General features: G+C 45.1%; 1 long non-coding RNA gene across 3 annotated transcripts; it reads left to right on the forward strand.

The window, feature by feature from the left end:
• The first annotated feature begins 302 nt into the window (after window positions 1–302).
• LOC136580567 (uncharacterized) lies at window positions 303–14475 on the forward strand. 3 transcript variants are annotated; one of them, XR_010786967.1, is made up of 6 exons: window positions 303–485; window positions 2359–2500; window positions 3058–3147; window positions 10185–10296; window positions 10990–11053; window positions 13020–14475. It is a non-coding gene; the product is annotated as an uncharacterized lncRNA (long non-coding RNA). The 3 variants fall into 3 exon arrangements; XR_010786968.1 differs by having other exon boundaries at window positions 304–485; window positions 2359–2466; window positions 3063–3147; XR_010786966.1 differs by having other exon boundaries at window positions 306–485; window positions 2359–2466.
• The last annotated feature ends 3760 nt before the right edge of the window (window positions 14476–18235 follow it).

Below are 18235 nucleotides of genomic sequence, written 5' to 3' on the forward strand. Positions count from 1 at the left end.
CCTGATTGGTTGTTTGGGTTGGCTGATTCACCTCCCCTTCACTGCCCCCTTTTGAGATGCGCACGAGGATTGACGTATTGCCTAAATATGAGCACGCCCTAGCACACCACATACACGCGCAATCGAAAGGGGGCAGTGAAGGGGCGGTGAATCAGCCAACCCAAACAACCAATCAGGTTGCTGGAATTGCTGAATAGTGCAGAAGTCTGGTGGAAAAAGTTAATATGCAGCCGGCTCTGCTAGAGAGACACGTGACTGTCACCTGACCTTCTGACGTCACACCTCCCAGCATCTTCAGACCTCTACCCTCGGGCGTTCTAGGCTTGAGGGGCAGTGACAGGTGTAGCAGCACGGATTCTGCTGACGTCACGTCTTTTCCTGCCTTCTCATTGGCTAGAGAGGTTGTCAGTCACAGTTATAAAGGCTCGTGCCGCTGTGCGCTGGATAGACGGGGAGGATGAGGAGCGGCGATGGTTCCCGGGGAGGTCTGTATGGGGGTTATAAGGGTGGGCAATGGAGGCTGGCAGGGCAGAATGGTTAGTAAAGGCACTGATGTAAGGAGGGTTTCTGGGCATTTACTATTCATGACCTGTCCTGAGGAGAGATCATCAATAGTTGATCAGTAGGGATCTGCTGCACTAGATCCCTGCTGATCAGTAGATCCCAGGCTGCTGCCAGTATAGCCAAGCTGGACATTATTGGGGTCTGAGCCAGAAGTGCAATGGAAGGCATCACTACTCTTCCCTTCAATGGGAGTGAAGCCTTTATTACACTTCCATCCCGGACCACCGATGTGGACACCTTCAGAGGCTTCTGCAGCTGATTTCAGAAGATCCTGTGCTCCCTCTCTGCTCCAACCTCTGTGTATTTGCGGCGCTGACAGCATGCACTGCTCAGCTGACCGGTCAGAGTCCCAAGAGACGGACGCCAGCCAATCAACTATTGATAACCTAACCTGCGGATTGGTCATCAATAGTATTCTCCCTCGAAAACCCCTTTAAATGTGCATGAGTTTTGTCTAAGGCCGGGCTCATATGGAATGGGTCGGATTCTGCTTGTGGATTTTCGCAGCAGAAGACCTGCGATACATCAATAAAGTAATTGCGAATGGTCGGGGAAGATCGCGGATGCTAGGGTATTTTCGCACGGATTAATGCTTGGCGTATCGTCTGCGTGGGAAAAACACTGTAGACCGGGAAACACCAGAAAGTAGTAGAACGTTGTTCAGGTAGATGAAACTGCTAAAGTTTATGCCTTTCAATGACCGTGTTTCGTCCACACAGATGCCGGTTGCGGAATCTGCAACTTCAAACTGCCTGTGTGAGCCCCGGCTAAATGTTACACTGACAAACTGTAAATGTTGTTTGTGAGATAAGTGGTATTTTTCAATGGTTCAATGTAATGTACTGAAAAGCTTTTAAAACTTAAAGGGGTTGTACCGCGGCAGCAAGTGGGGGTATACACTTCTGTATGGCCATATACATGCACTTTGTAATGTACATCGTGCATTAAATATGAGCCATACAGAAGTTATATACTCACCTTCCCTGCGCTGGCGTCCCCGTCTCCATGGTGCCGTCTAATTTCAGCGTCTAATTGCCCGATTAGACGCGCTTGCGCAGAAGGGTCTTCTCCCTTCTGGACGGTCCGGGCACGAGCGGCGTTCTGGCTCCGCCCCTTCTACGCATCATCGCGTAGCTCCGCCCCATCACGTGTGCCGATTCCAGCCAATCAGGAGGCTGGAATCGGCAATGGACCGCACAGAGCCCACGGTGCACCATGGGAGAAGCCCCGCGGTGCATCGTGGGTGAAGATCCCGGCGGCCATCTTGGAGAAAAAGAGAGAAGAAGTTGCAGAGAGGGGATTCGGGTAAGTAAAAAAATTTTTTTTTCTTTTATTATAACATATCCCTTGGGTTTGTCCTGCGCTGAACGGGGGGCCTATGCAAAAAAAAAAAACGTTTCGGCGCGGGACAACCCCTTTAAGTTGAGTGAGATATGGCAAAAAAAAAAATTCCGCCATCTTTGTGGCGGTGGTAGGGGTCTTATTTTCACATCACACACATTGCAGCAAAAATGACAACTTTATCCTATTGGTCAGTATGATTCAGGGCTATTAAATCGGTAAATCAACCCCCGGTCGCTGATTCCTTCATATACAATATTCCTATCCGGTAACATCAGGACTTTCACCTCCATTATGATGAAATGGCCGCGCTGCATCCTGCACTCCACATCTAGGTTATCAGTGTTTGTGATAAATGGGGGGGGGCTTGGATGAATAATACCTATTTGTAAACAAAACTTCCTTTATTGTTACTTTGTATCTCTTGAGATGTAACCTAAACATTGGTTGCAGGGATGGAGCTCTTCGCTATATCATGCAGTGACTTCCATGGACCCGATCGTTGGGCGGCTTTATTCGTGGAGTCTGTATGAAGCTGGATGAGACCTTCCCCTCCTGGAGGTGGGTGCCATCACTTACCTAGATTGTGTCAGAGGTGAGGTTTTGCTTCATGTACAATTTCTTGGATGCTTTTGCACATGTCAGACCTTGTGACCCCAAACCCCAGATCACTACCTCAATAATAACATGGTCTCCAGTGGGGTTTGTAGCCTTTTACATTTAGGTTTGGGCTCAGATTGTTCCAGCTCTGCAGATCTGGTTTCTGCAATACGCTGAGAAACACCAACCAGGTGTCATAACTTCTCCTATAGCGCCCCCTTGTGGTACTCGGCTGATCCAGGATTTCAGTGTCTCTAGCTGCTTGCTGGATACTGTCAGGTGTACAGGAACCTGATAAACTGGAAATGTTGTAGATGCTAAAGAAGTCCAACAACGTGTACCAGGAATGAGGTAATGGAGTCAGACTGGTGATGCAGCAGAGCTGAGGGTGTGGTACAGAAGCGTAGCTAGGCAATCCAGGCTTTAATAATGATATAGCAGAGCTGGATATGTGGTGCAGCGGACTATTCAAGAGTTTATAGTTGAGGAAAGCCTGGAGAGAGTTGGGTTCCAACAGGGGCTCAGGCTTTATTTTTTTTTGTCTTCTTCAAGGGCAGGATCTAGTGCCTGGCACTCTGCAATGCATCATCTAGCACTGCCATCAAGGGGCTCGTGACAGGAGAGACCGCTGATCATCATGGGGTGAGTACCTTACATGGTCTCTGAGAGATTAAAAACACAAATTCGCTGCTTTCTTCAAGAAACTGCACCATTCTCGTCCAACTCCATTCACCTGCAATACTTTGCACAGCCCATAGACAAGTGGCGCTGTATCTGGACGAAGGCAGGCATATTTGTCTAATCCAATACATTCATGCATGGGGGTTTTATGTGTAGTCTGAAAACAAACGGCACTTTACTATCTGTTACCAGTGTTTCGACTTGGTGCTTATGCTCTTCTGCTTAGTGGAACACAAAACTGACGGACCAGTGGAGAGAGGTGTCCTATCCAGCATGTTAATCTACATTGGCAGAGGGAAAAGGACCAAATGGCACATTCATATGGGCAATAATGGTGTGCCATAGAGCAGATGTGTCTCTCTGCTGCACCTATACTTCCATTGTAAATGGACCCTTATGCTATAGTGAAATGCTACATTATGGCCACTGGGAGGCAGCACTTACCCTACATGCTCAGTTTGAGGGGACAGAGATCTGCTGTGTCATATAGCTTGTATACAACTAAATCCTTATGTATGGTGTATACAGTTTTGAGTCATCTTGACGAATCCCCTTTTTATAGTTGGGTTTCATCTTCTAATAGTCTTCCTAGTAACATCATCTGACCTCATTCCTTATCACACAATGGGGACAGCTGCAGGCCGCTTGCACTTGCCTGTACTGTGGCTCCGTTTTGTACATAGCCGTGCTCCTTTTCGAGTGCATGGGTCCTGTCCACTTCTGTACAGGGGGGATGTACAGAGACTTTCTGTGAGATTCCATACAAATCTAACAAAAAAACCTTGTGCTCCATCATGTGACTGATGTACAGAGTTATTCTCCCTAGAAGCAGTGCCTTTTAGGGAAAGTGGCTCCATAATCTGGCACCTGTCTCTATGGCCAGCACAATGAGCATATCTGTCCTGGTGTTTTGCTGCCTGTGGTTAGGACAGCATGAACCAGGTGACGGAATCCATGTACAGGGTAACTAAACTTTCTACAATGAAAACAAAGATCTGGTACCGTGTTAGCCAGTAGAGCAAAATGTGATTGTTCCCAGCAAGAGAAACGACGTAATCTTGTAGATATGATACCTTTTAATGGCTAACAAAAATACATGATGTAATAATAGCGAGCTTTCGTACCAACGCAGGGTACTTCTTCCGGCTTAAATGGATTGGATCTGAAGAGGCATGGATATTTATACACACTTATAACATACATACTTATGACAAGGCACAGATATGGATGTGATTGGTTCGCACTTAAAAGGAATTCTGCAACAGCAAACAAACTTTTTTTGTCTAGGCACTGATAGCGGAGTGAAAGTTTTATGGTCCCTAAATTACTGTTGGAGGGGGGGAGGTCATCAGGCTCGAATTGTTATAAGAGATACACAAACATTTTTAGCTAAACACTGATAAGGGAGTGAAAGTTTATGGTCCCTGAATTACTGTTGATGGGGGTCTTATCTGTGCAATCAAGTCTCACACTTCCCATTCACGCATAAATCCTGGGGAATAGTTTAACCCAGTATTCAGCGTGTCAAAGGTTGTTATCAATTTATACTCCCAAATTCTTCTGTGGTTTTGTGACTTGAAACCACCCTTCAATATCAAAACTCTCATATCTCCTATGTCATGTCCGTGGTTAGAGAAGTGCTCGGCCACAGGTAATTCTCTTTTTCTGTGTTCAATCGTGTGGCGATGAGATCTCATCCTGGCTTTCAGTTTCTGTCCTGTTTCCCCAACATAAAGACCCCCAACAGGACATTTACTGCACATGATCAGGTACACAACATTGGACGAGGAACATGTGACTGTCCCCGGATCTTATAGTCCTGCTGTGTGTTGGGGATACGTATCCTGTCCGCAGTCAGTATGTGAGCAGGTCTTACAGCTCCTTACATTACAGGGATAAGTTCCTTTTTGTGTGTCAGAGGGTAATGCACTCCTGATTATAAAGTTCCTCAAGTTAGGAGGTTGCCTGTAACACAGAAGCGGAGGGTCCGGGAATATGGTTTTCAGACGGTCATCCTTGTGCAGGGTATGGTGGAGTTTTCTTGCGGTTTTCCTTAGTATCTCTAGTTGCGGATTGTAGGTCACTACTAGAGGCACACGATTGTTTCTTTCCTTCTCCTTGTATTGGAGTAGTTGATTTCTGGGTATCCTGGTGGCTCTGGTGATTTGGTCATCAATTGAGGTGGGATGGTAGCCCTGATTTATAAATGTTCTTTTAAGATGGTACAAATGTTCCTCTCTGTCCGTTGGGTTGGAGCAGATCCGGTTGTATCTGATGGCCTGGCTGTAGACAATGGACTTTTTGATGTGTTTAGGATGGAAACTGTCCCATCTGAGGTATGTGGGCCGATCAATTGGTTTTCGGTATAGGGATGTCTGTATTGAGTTGTTTGAAATTTTTATGGTGGTGTCCAAAAAGTTGATTTCTGTATGCGAGTAGCTTAATGTCAGTTTTATGGTGGGGTGGAATGCATTGAATCTTTCATGGAATTTTATTAATTCTTGTTCGGTGTTGGTCCAGATGATCATGATGTCATCAATGTAGCGGAAGTAGGCCAATGGTTTGCTGGGGCAAGAGGCCAGAAAGTCACTCTCCAGTTTTGCCATAAAAAGGTTGGCATATTGCGGTGCCATTTTACTGCCCATGGCAGTCCCTGTGTGTTGCAGGAATTTCTCTTTGCCAAAGGAGAAATAATTGTGTGTGAGAATGAATCTTGTGAGTTGTAGCACTGCATCAGAGGCGACCCCATTGGCCTCAAGGTGCGCCTGGCAGTCAGTCAGTCCATCCTCGTGTGGGATGTTGGAATATAAGGATTCCACATCCATAGTGGCCAGGATGGTGCCATTGGGGAGGGGACCTACGGTTGACAGTTTGTTCAGTAGGTCCAATCACATCCATATCTGTGCCTTGTTATAAGTGTGTATAAATATCCATGCCTCTTCAGATCCAATCCATAAGCCTGAAGTACCCCTGCGTTGGTACGAAAGCTCGCTATTACATCATGTATTTTTGTTAGCCATTAAAAGGTATCATATCTACAAGATTACGTGGTTTCTCTTACTGAGAACAATCACATTAAACTTTCTACAAATTGTTGACACTTACTGAGACTCCCCCCTCCCCTTCCTCCACCGATCAGTACAAAGCTGGGCGCCATGCTTGGTCATCCATCACTGAGAGTGGTGTACAAACTTTCTAAGGAGCCTGTACAACACTCCAAGCTGTGACAAACTGCTGGATGGCCAGAGTGCTCAAATAAGTGTTTCTCCTGTCATCGGCTAGGGTCCCAGCACCCAACCCTGCACTAATCAAAACTTCTCACATACCATGACATGTCAGAAGTTTGTGAAAACTTTAGTTAGCGGTTAATGGGTTGGTTGAGGAGAAAAAAAAGTAAATCTCTTCAGTGCTGTATAGTGATGGAAGTCATACCTCATCTGATTTCTCCTGCAGCTCTCATTCCAGCAGTTTTCCGGCTGCACTCCTCTGGATCCAGTGATGAGGTCCTGTGAAGATGTGATGGCTGCAGCCAACTTATGGCTGATCCTGAGTTGCATGCAACTAGTAACTGGCTGCAGCCATCACATCCCTGTGACAGGACATCATGGCTGGAGCCGGAAGAAGTCTAGCGGGGGTCATCACTGTATGACAAGCAAAAGAAAGTGCTGCATGTTGCAGAGGGATCCTTAAACAAAAAGGCATAAACCAGACCAACATGCAGCAGCTTCGTCTGTTAGGCTGGCAACCCAGGCCTCCGTGCTGCGAGTAAAGAAGAGGATTTGCTGCGGTGGAAGACTGGACTCCGTTTGGTACATCAGGTATATTGGGACAACATGTTGTGTTGGTTTTACACTTTCATTGGGTCACTGAAGTGTCAGGCCGGGCTCATGATTACCTTGTATTACGTGGGCACTGTACTTCGCAGGCAATCGATTACATTGCCTTATGCAGTTCTGCTCACATTAGTGTGTTGGAATTGTGTAATATGCAAGCGCAAAAAAGAAGGCAGCATGTTTTAATTTGCCGTAAATATGCGCACGTAGGAGCCCCTTGTTCTTTATGGGCGCATGCATGCGCAATGTAACCGTGTATACATGTTGCGAAGAGAAGGCATTTGAAATATTTAAAAAAAAAAACAGGTAAAATGTGCAACACAATTTCGCTACCATATGCATCAGTATCCAGGCCACAGCAGTAAGATGCTGCTTGACCCATGCAGCGTTTTACGCTTACGGCCATGTGAGCCCGGCCCAAATCTGACACTTCTAGCAGCACTGTAAATCCTCTTGTTCTCTACTTTTAGGGCTCTTTCACACAATCCTGTTTTCACCGTGGATTACGCACGCAGTGCATGGCTGCGTGATACGCGATGAATGGAGTCAATGAAAGTACTTTCATTTTCATGGATCCATTCACATAGCGTATAAACATTGTGTGTGTATATACATGCGTAAAAAGATTGCAGCGTCCTCTATTTCTATGGGAACACAAAACATTGCGTATGAGCGACCTTGCATAAGCAACGCCTCTGAGACAGAGCATGACGGCATGCATGAGATACGCTGTCATGCGCAGTGCACTTGCTACCATACACAGCGATAGCCGGCTTCATGGGCCGGTAAAATGCTGCATGATCCACTCAGGGTTTTATGTATACGGCTGTGTGAGTGAGACCAGGCACTATCTGATTGGGAGATGCTGGGGATCGGGTAAGGGAAGTATGACTTGTCATTATAGAGTGCTGAGGGTCTAAAAAAAATTTTGCCTTCCCTGGTGACTTTTTAAAGCCCCCATACATACTAGTGTTGAGTCATCCAGGCCTGAATGGCTTGATTATTTATTCGGGAGGGGGATGTTCAACCTCCCCCCCACCCCCCCCCCCCCTACTGATGCCAGGTGAAGGATCGGGTATGTTGAATTTTAGTACCTGATCCTTTAGTTCCCCGATGGGAGTCCTTGATGGCTGCAGCTTACCTCCCTAAAGTTGCCAGCTGAACATTCATGTGTATAGAGGAGCTGAAAGGGAGCTGCTGCTGGACCAAGGACTACTCAGCTGACGATGATTGGTGTACAGGCAGCTTATGCAGCAGCGGTAGATCATTGTGTAAATAAATATATATAATCTGTAATGCTGGTAGACTGTGGCTGTGAGGCGAAACATTGCTTCTTGCTTAGCTATGCACAATTCTGTTCTGCACACTTTCACATTTGTACCCGCTGCCTACTGTGCCCTTCACAGAGCCCACACTGCATTCCTGAGATCCCGGCTCTCGATAGCGTCCTGTCCTTGTACCACATGACCCAGAATCCCACTGCTTGTCCCCTTCTCTCCAGCATCTGTTTACAGTATTCATATAGACACAGCTTATATAAACCTCTATAGTTACCACCCCCTCTGATTCGAGATCCCTCCATTGGTCTGTGCCCATGTGCTATCATGGCAGTATGTTGTGTTCTGCATACTACGGAGTGACCGGGTTCAAGGACAGCCATCCTAACCTACATGCACTTCTGTGGATTCTCCAGATATCAGTAGTCTCCTCCATATCGATGTATATATAAATGCAGTGAACACAACACTATTACAGCTAAGATCCGTGTAAAGCTGGCCATATACCTTAGGTGCTATTCACAAAGGCGATTGTAATCCATTAAAAGTCCAAATTTTCATGGGACTCATGTGCAATTTCCTTTTGTTCTGCATGTTTTTCATGTACGGCTCACTCCTGACCCTCCTGTACACATGCATGGCCAGGTACATGTGTCTTCAATGGGGAGAGGAGAATAAGCTGCTGCCAGACCCCTCTTCACACAGAAGATAAGCTGCTGCCAAAGTATTGGGCATATTGATATTCGACATGCCTGATCTTCCTTTCTCCGGGCATAAACTGTTGAAAAAGAGTGAACTGCCTTCATAGACATTAAAAGGTTTGCTCTTCCTGCGACCGTCAGCAGGTTTTGCTGATATTAGCACGCCTCTGGGCACCATTGGTGGCTAATAACCCCATGACTGCTTAGACTATTGCAGCTACATCTGTGGACGCCTCTCATACATACAACACAGCGGTAGGGCTGTCGTTTTTAGGTTGTGCCTGCGATGTCTTTCCCTCGCTGATCAGGATATCCTGCAGCCAGTAGAAGCGTGTCCCTCCCTGGTGTCATCAGATAACACGTCTACCTGCAGCGCTAAATATAGTGCACAGATCTCGCTAATCTGTAAACATTATGGCGTGTGCTTATTATAGCTCCTCGCTCAGGAAATACTATATATTCATTCACAGGTTACACGGATCTCAGATGTTGCAAAATACATACTGTAGATATAAATCTATTTAACGAGCATTAAATGTATGATTATGTAAACTGCAGCCACTAATTGCTCCTCTGCTCTATCTTCTGCACTGAAAGGGGGGCGCTATTCAAGATTATGCAGTTCTCTGCTGAATTTTTGGTGGTTGGGGCTAATGAATGTACTCTGTGGGTAGTTTAAGTGGCTTTTAGAACTAAAGCAACATTTTTGTGGCATTTAAAATTTGCACTAAATGTCAATTTCCTTCCCACTTAACATGTCTGCTATCAACCAGATAGGTTCATAATGTTCATGGCTGTTTCTATGGCATGATATGTGTGCGCTTAACTACTGCAAACTTGTCATTGTAGACTCAAGACCTCCAGTCTACTGATCGCGGGAAAGCCCAACTCTAGAACACTATCACCCGTCTTGTGGATATGTACACTGAAGGGGGGGGGGGGGGGGGACGGTTGCCCTAATAAATGGCCAAAATCCCTGCTTTAGACACAAGGGGGACCACCAGTGCTTCATGTTTATGGATTGGGGGGGGGGGCAATAAGTGCCAGCAAATTGATGGATTATTTATTTATTTTTTTTGTTGAGTATCTTATGCAGTGGGCCTTGGGAGTGTAATGAGATGTAACACGCTAACGTCTTGCCTGTTCTACCTGGTGAATTACAACGAATCTACTTTCTTATTCTCCAGTTCTATCACTTCCATGGCTGGGACCTAAAGGGAGAAGGCTGTTCTACTGCAAAGACCGCTTGAAGAGGAAACTATGCAAGCTGTTTATTATTGGTCGCCCCAAAGCCAATGGGTGAGTGACCACACCATGATTGTGTAGGCTTTGCAGAATAATCTCTTGCATCTTAATTACCATCTTGTGAGAATGAACTTGCAAGGAGGTGACGAGGATGCAAAAAGAAACTGGGATCTTATCACTGCTTCCCAGTAAAAGGATGCTGGATATGGCTGCATAAGATCCCTACAGTGACCACCACATGTGTCTAGAATTGTATGCAGATGGCATTACATATCATACAACAACAAATCTGTCATGGATTGCTGGGATAAGAGTTCTGAGTCTGACCAGTCAGGACTGTGGTTGCCCATCATAGTCGCGCTTCTCTATCAGCTTCTCGAGCTTTCCTTTGCGTCTGGCCAGATACAACCCAGGCGGACCAAACTGCTTTGCTGCTTGTGTCTAGGACGAGACGCCATGTAAACTACCCAGTCTGCTGGCTTGGTTTTATAATCTGAAATAAATCCCTTGCATCATACATCCTTTCTATAAAAAACATTATTTGATTCCACATGCGTGTAAGTAGATGCACAGTTCTATAAGACTACATGGCCTGTGTCTCCTGCCTTTTTTAACCTCCTGTTCCTGATCAAGCTGTTTTTCCAACGCGATCAGCAATGATGTACTTGTAAAGGGATAAACTATCTTGGCTGTAGAACAGTCCGATTTTGTGGATCACTCTGTTACAAAACTTTTTCTTTCTCGCAGGCAGTAAAGATGTATTGATTCCTGTTTGCAGAGGGTCGTTGGATGACATCGCTGCTGTAGAATGGTAACTTGCTCAGTCTGTTTCATCCACAAGTGATCTAGAACTATTTCCCCAATTGGATTTTATGGATTCCTATGGGGTGTTTTTTGGCACTATCATTGGGATCTCTTTGGGTTGCACCAACTGATTTTTGACCTCTAGATTGCTTTGCATAATACAATGGCAGATGTTTGCACCAGATTGTGAGCCTGGTACTAGTAGTACTACCAGATCTGCATTATCACATTGAGATGTCACTTGCTTGTTAAAGGGGAGTTCTCAATCTATCACCCACCATAGGATAGGTGATAAATGTCTGATTAGTGGGGGTCTTGCCACTTAGACTTGAGAACAGGGGTCCTAATTTTTGACACCCCACCTTCACTGCATCCCCTGTAGTGGGGTTAGATTGAATAGAGGGCTAATCAATCATGTGTGGTGCTGTTTCAGTAGGGCTGGCAGATAGCAGAGCGCTTGTACTTGGCTATTTCGGTCAGCTCCAATCAGTCTGATGTTACTGCAAGAGGATGCAGTTGAGCCCACAGTGATGATAAGAGGGGGACGCAGAACCTTCATTTGCAGGATCGTTGGGGAATTAGAAGTGAGACCTCACTGATCAGACTTTTATCATCTCTCCTGTGAATGGCCTTATCCTTTATCTCTGGATAACCTCTTTAGGCTGGCTTCACACTGGTGAGGGCGATATTGTGCCATGATTCACAGCCCGATATTGCCCTCACAATCTATGTGAAACCCCTTGATGCACGCCATTTTCATATGAAAACTGCCTCGCATCACTGAGGGGAATCCATTCATCCCTGTGGGGAATCCCTTCACCCCTTCCTCGGGGCTAGAGGGATTTCCTGCAGGGCTGGAGGGATTTCCCAGCACAGCTGTCACAGCTTTAGCAGGGGATCGACATGTTCTACCATTGTTTTCAATGGGCGATATCGCAAAAAGAAATGACATGCTGCGATTAATTTTTTTTCTTATGTGCCATTGCAGGAGTTAAAACCTCACAAATGAGAATGAAACCACTGAAAATCATTGGTTTCGTAGTCATACGATTCCACTCGCACTCGCATTGTGAGAAAAATCGCGCCATTTTCTTGCCAGTATGAAGGCCCCCTTATTGTGCGTTCACACTAGGCAGAAATGCTGTGGCACTACCAGTGGAAAACTTCACAGCATTTCCGCATCCAAAACTGAGTGAAAATAATCTGTGCCATTGCTGTGGATTTTGACTTAAAATAAGTGATTTCTGCAGATAGTGCTCACCTCCCAATTCTACACGTTGTCAGCGTAGCCTTTCACCCAATAACCAATGGCCTCTAGGGAGCACAGCGCCGCTGGTCACCCTTAGGGTGCGTTTACATGTAGCAGAAATGCAGCGGATCCACAGCATTTCCGCGTCAAAAACCGCACCAAAGATGTGGGTTTTGACATGGATTCACATGCAATTAATATAGTGTATGGGCTGCAGGCATCCACGTCATCGCTAAGTGATGAATTAGGAAATACAATATTTGGGGGGGGGGGGGGGGGGGGGGGACAAAACTGTACTGTGCATGACCAACGGCATCTGCATTACAGTAAGTTCAGGTATGCAGGGTCACCGGCCGGGCTCAAAGGTGGAATCAGCTGCGGACCTCCAGCATGCAGAATCTGGTCCACATGTGTGAGCCCAGACGGTGACAAAGGAGGAAAAAAATCAACTAAAGCGTTCCTGTCACGGCTCCTGTAAAAAATGAAAATCGTGCCTATGTGAAGAGATAGGGGGTCATTTAGAAAGTTTCTCTCTATAGCAACCAATTAAAGCTAAGTTTTCATCATTCACAGCAGTTTCAGAAATGAAGGCTGCATTCTGGCTGCTATGGGGAACAAAGACATCTTCCCCGCCTCCCCCCCCCCCCCGACAGTTTTGATAAATAACGCTTGCAGTATCCTTCCTCAATAACTTCTGCTTTGTTTCTGATTTTCTTCTGTCTAGTGATGAACTAGGATGGATTTGAGACAGTCTTCTTCTGATGCCATGAAGTACTTGGGAGCAGGTGGGGTTGTACCTCAATCCAGGTTTACTATAGACAATGGGAGACACTTGAGAAGGCTTTTTGCCAGAAAACTGGTGTAGAAAAGTTGCAAAACTTGCCACAAGCGCTGCTTGCACAGGAAAAATTGTGACTTTTCCTCTTCTGCTCTGGTCTTACCACTTTTGGGGGAAAGGTGTATGTAGCCACCTAGGACTGACAGATTTATATATAATTTATGCAAGAAGCTTTCTTAAATTATGCCGGAGGCTCACTTTGGAGCCTCTGGTGCAGAATTGGCACAAAATCCCAAATGTAATAGAGCAGCAGGTGGCACTACTTCATCTGGAGAAGATCTCGGGCAGCATGGCAGAAGCTTAATGGACTCCAACATAGGCAATGGGGTTTGTCCAGCTCTGTTCAAGTTGGCATGTGCCAGAGCGATGCTTTTGATATTTGTTGTCTGGCTCCTATAAGGCTAGGTTCACATCGGGCGGAACTTCTGTGTAGAAATCCGCTGGCAATCTTAAATCAGAGACTTTCCAGCAAAGTGGATGATATTTGCATAAAACGTGTACACACGCTGCGGAGATGCCGCACTGAGGCTGACATCCCGCGCGGAATTCAAAGCCGCGGCATGTCAATTGTATCGCCGTTTCCACTGCGGCCTCTCTATAGAGAGAGATAGCTACAGCAGAATTGAGGCGGCAGAAATCTTACAGTATTTCCGTGCGGACCTGCTGCCAGTCATTATGCGAGATTTCCGTGGGATTTACGTCTCATGTGACTGCAGCCTAGGCCTGTTTTCACGCAGGCTACAAAAATCACAGGATTTTGTAGCGATGTGACAGTGCTACAAACCGCATGTATGTGAAGCCCATGCTTTCCAGTGGGTTTTTCACATTAGCAGTGTTCTGTAGCCTGTCACATTGTGTGAATACAAAATTGCGGCATGCTCTATACAGCAGCGCCTTTTTTTTTTTGTAGCCCATGTTTTCCTATGAAGCCTCCTAGTTCATCGCACAGCATAAACTTGCGATTTTCGTGCAATGTGATTTTTAGCATTAGAAACCCCTATCAGTTTCTCCTGACAGAATTGTGCGACAAAAACACGGGTAGCAGCGATGCTACTACCCCCCCCCCCCAAAGAAAAAAGCGTTACTGGCGCCACAAAATTGCGTGTATATTGCAGCGATATCGCTGTCACCCGCGTAAAAGAGGCCTTGCAGAGGTGAACCTGAAGTTATACCAGAAGACGAAAATGGGTATGACTAGCCTCACCCACTGTTTTTTTTCAAGATACCCGATTAATTGCTTATAGGATGATGATGCGCTAAAGGCTATAATTGACATGAACTTCTGTTTGTGTTATATGTATGTACGTATGGCTCTTAGTTAATAAACAAAAAATAAAAATGGTGTCCTCTTTACCTGTTAAATGTCTACATATTGGGCTAACATTATATTGAAGGCCAAGCCTGAGGCTCCTTTAACACAGAACAATAAATGGTTCACAGGATCAATTGATGACAGATTCGCTTGTTTGCTCATGTAGATGGTTTGCCATTTGCTGATCGTTAAGTCGTTCGCATTCACTTTACCAGTGAATGTGAATGACTGATCGCTGTTTTTTACACGTAACGAGCGAACAATTTTTATGTCTGCATAAAATGAACTACTAATCATAAGCGAACAAATTATCATTTGTCCAGTTGTTTCCACGTTTACACTGAACAATTCAAATTCGCACGATCCAACTTTTTTTCGTAATAGTAAAATCCTGTTAAGGTCCTTTTTTACATGGAATAATTATCTAATCTACATCAATTGCAAACTGGAGTATTGTAAAGACCCTAAATGTAAAGTCCCATTTACACGGAGCGAATGTTGGGCAAACGATGCCCAACACCTGTCCCCGCATACACTCGCTCCTGTGCTGTTGCACAAGAGTATCGTTGGCTCGCAGCGGGGCGGCTGCAGGAGATTTTTCTCCTCGCTCTCCCCCGCCCCTCTCCATTCACTTAACATAGCGGCCGTTCAGTACTGAACGGCTTCTGTTTACACTGAGCTATCAGCTCATCTTTCATTGTTTAGGCTGCATAAACGATGAAAGATAAGCTAAACGATCGTTCAGTGTAATAGCAGCTGTTCAGTTCTGAGCGGCCGTTGTGTTAAGTCAATGGAGAGGGGCAGGGGAGTGCGAGGAGAGAAATCTCCAACCATCCTGGCCCCCTGCTGGCAGCTTTGTCAGAGAGCCAGTAATACTCGCTCCTGTGCAGCAGCACTGGAGCGAGTATGTGCGGGGACTAATTTCTGGCATCGTTTGCCCGACATTTGTCCCATGTGAATGGGGCTTACAAATGGGGTTGGGCTGTCAGATATGAGCAATAATGCCATTCTTTCTGCAGAGACATGACAGCCTGAACACTGAGGATATTTGGATTGCTGCTGTCAGAACAGTGGCATCTTAAGGGTTAACAGCTTAGATCCGTGTTAAATTTATCAAAATGTCATTGGGATAAACATCTTGGTGTAGCGTTATTGATTACGAGGAAGGTAAAGTTACTTATGAGTACACAACCCCTCTATTTACACTGTTATAGGTTGTGGTTACAAATCACAAAAATTCCCTTCGTTGTGAAAACTCAAAGCAAGGATTTAGTGATGGACCCCAGATTGGACCGGTCCTAAATAACTCATAAATTCAATGGACACGGATGTAGTGACTGGTCTTCATTTGTTCAAGTTGTGATGAACTTTCTTGGCCACCATGAGGTAAACTACTCTGGATAAGTAGAGGACATGCTCTCCAAGCTTAAAAATCTTGGCTGTAACTTGAGCATCAAGATGCATTACCTTCACAGCCACTTGGTTTGCTTTCCAGGAAAACTTGATGACTTCAGCAAGGAGAGAGATTCCACTAAGACATAAAAGCTATGTAAAGAGATATCAGGGAAGGTGGGATACCCACGTGATGACAGATGACTGCTGGAGCTGTCAGTGGGACTGTCATGGTAGAGCCAACTCTAGAAAGTCCTACAAAAGAAGCTTTCTTTATGTTGATTGACTGATATTTTGTAATCTAAAGTTCTATTCTAGGGTTGACACATGCTGATTTGGTATTACATATTTGTTTTAAATATTGAATTTACTTCCAATAGTACAGTGTTGATTCTATTAACCTGATATGCACCAAGCACTGCAAATATAAGGCTCTTGGCCTTTATACCTGTGTCATTGTAAATAAATAAATTTAAAAAATCTATAAAATATATATATATATAATTGGTGAGACACTGAAGGGGTTAACTATGGACTGTCAGTATGTTCCCTTTCGATTCAGATATTACGCCCAGTGGGTATGAAGGGAGTTCGTGTCTCACTTCGTGGGACATGTGGAAAACCAGGGATGTGATCTCCAGCAACTACATGCTGGAAATGCTTTTTATAAAATGTGTTGGGCCTGGTTTTTCTGGAATGGATGGTGGGCTTGGTAGTGGGGCTGTCAATTTCACCCCCTCCACTCCAGGTCTTATTAGGGGGATTAGCTCCCCAGTTGTAGAGGCTGGGTAGTTAACCCAGTCCATAAAAGTCTGCAAGCTGCAGACAGAAGGGAGGCTGGGTGCAGCTAGCTGCTGGCCTCAAGTAACGTGTTGTGCCTGACCAAGGAAAATCTGGATTTTCTGCAAATTGTCTGGTGTTTGTGCGGCTGCAGCTAGCTGTACCGTGTAGTCAGGGAATGACTCTTATAGTAAGTGCTGGATAAGCAGGATTTTGTCTTATGCCTGATGTTAAGGCTGTATTTTGTTTATTTTATGCCTTCTAATAAACACAGGCAAAGCCTGTATGGACTTAATCTGTTGTTGTGGTCACTGACTGCCGCTCACACTGCAACCCCCTGCCCTAGCTGAGCTGACTCTCCCAATTACATATATATATGTAATTTATTTTAGTGCTTTCAAAATAAGGAACTATAAAGTAAAAAGAGAATCTTTTTATACATATTATCTTTGATAAAACCTAAACAGCGCTGGTAGCAGGTCAGAATAGGGCTATGGGACAAGTTGTATTTTTCAGTGCTACTATTTAATGTACTGAAAAGCTTTTAAAAATCTAAGTCTGTCGTCACCAATGCGAATAAATCGTGTGTTTTTTGAGCGGTGCAAGAAAATGCAGAATTCTGAAGCCCATGATTTTCAATGACTTCATTCCCATCGGCGATGTTTCCCGCTCTGCGAGGGTGTGAGATTTGAAAATCGCTGCATGTCTTATTTTTCTGCATTTTGCTATTTTTTTTTTTTTCTCGCCTATGTTTCCCTTTGGAGCCTCCGACTCTTCACGTTGCAACTTGCGATTTTAGTGCAATGCGTTTTTAACATTAGCAACACCTGTTATCATCTATCGCGCTAGAAAAACACAGGCTGCGATGCAAGGAGCGATGGTTTTCCAGGAAAAAGCATCACAGATGCTCGAACATGGTATGAGGAAAAACGCTATATTGCCACGATTTTGCGCTCACCAGAGTGAAGTAGCCTTAAGAGTGAAATGGGAGAAAAAAATGCAACCAAATGCATCTTGGGGGGATTTAGGGGGTTAACAGCTGAGATCAGTGTTAGCGCTGATCACTGCTGTTGCAGGCGGATGTCTGCTTTCAGAGACAGACGATACTCGCCTCGTGATCCTGCTCCATGTAAACCTCACATAACTAGGACGTAAATGTCCACCCTGTGCTGTTAACTGGTTAAATAATACCATTAAACAGCCTGAATCTTGAGGGACTGCCTTCTGGAACAGCAGATTATGTGACTATGTTGTATCTCCAAAACTAGAGCTGATAGGCCAAAACTGGTGCTAAACTGCACCCCGAATACACAGAAGAATAGGTCTAATCTGTAAGGGCAGCTTCACATCAGTAAATGCGTGATTGCGTGTGACTCAGTGCAACGTATTTGAACTATGAACAAGGCTTTTTCCCCACGTGTATTGGCATATTTTACTGTACACTTTGCGCCCGGGACACAACCACGCCTTCATTTAAATGGCTATTCCGACTCTTTGCCGAAACGGCCCCACCGAACTTTTTAGATTTGCTCACCACTTGTTCTGAATGGGGCACAGAATTCCTTAGTAGGGTATCTTTAATTTGAGTCCAGGTGGGGCAGCCCCATTACCATCTGGT

This window comes from Eleutherodactylus coqui, chromosome 10, assembly GCF_035609145.1.
Source record: "Eleutherodactylus coqui strain aEleCoq1 chromosome 10, aEleCoq1.hap1, whole genome shotgun sequence".
Taxonomy (NCBI): domain Eukaryota; kingdom Metazoa; phylum Chordata; class Amphibia; order Anura; family Eleutherodactylidae; genus Eleutherodactylus; species Eleutherodactylus coqui.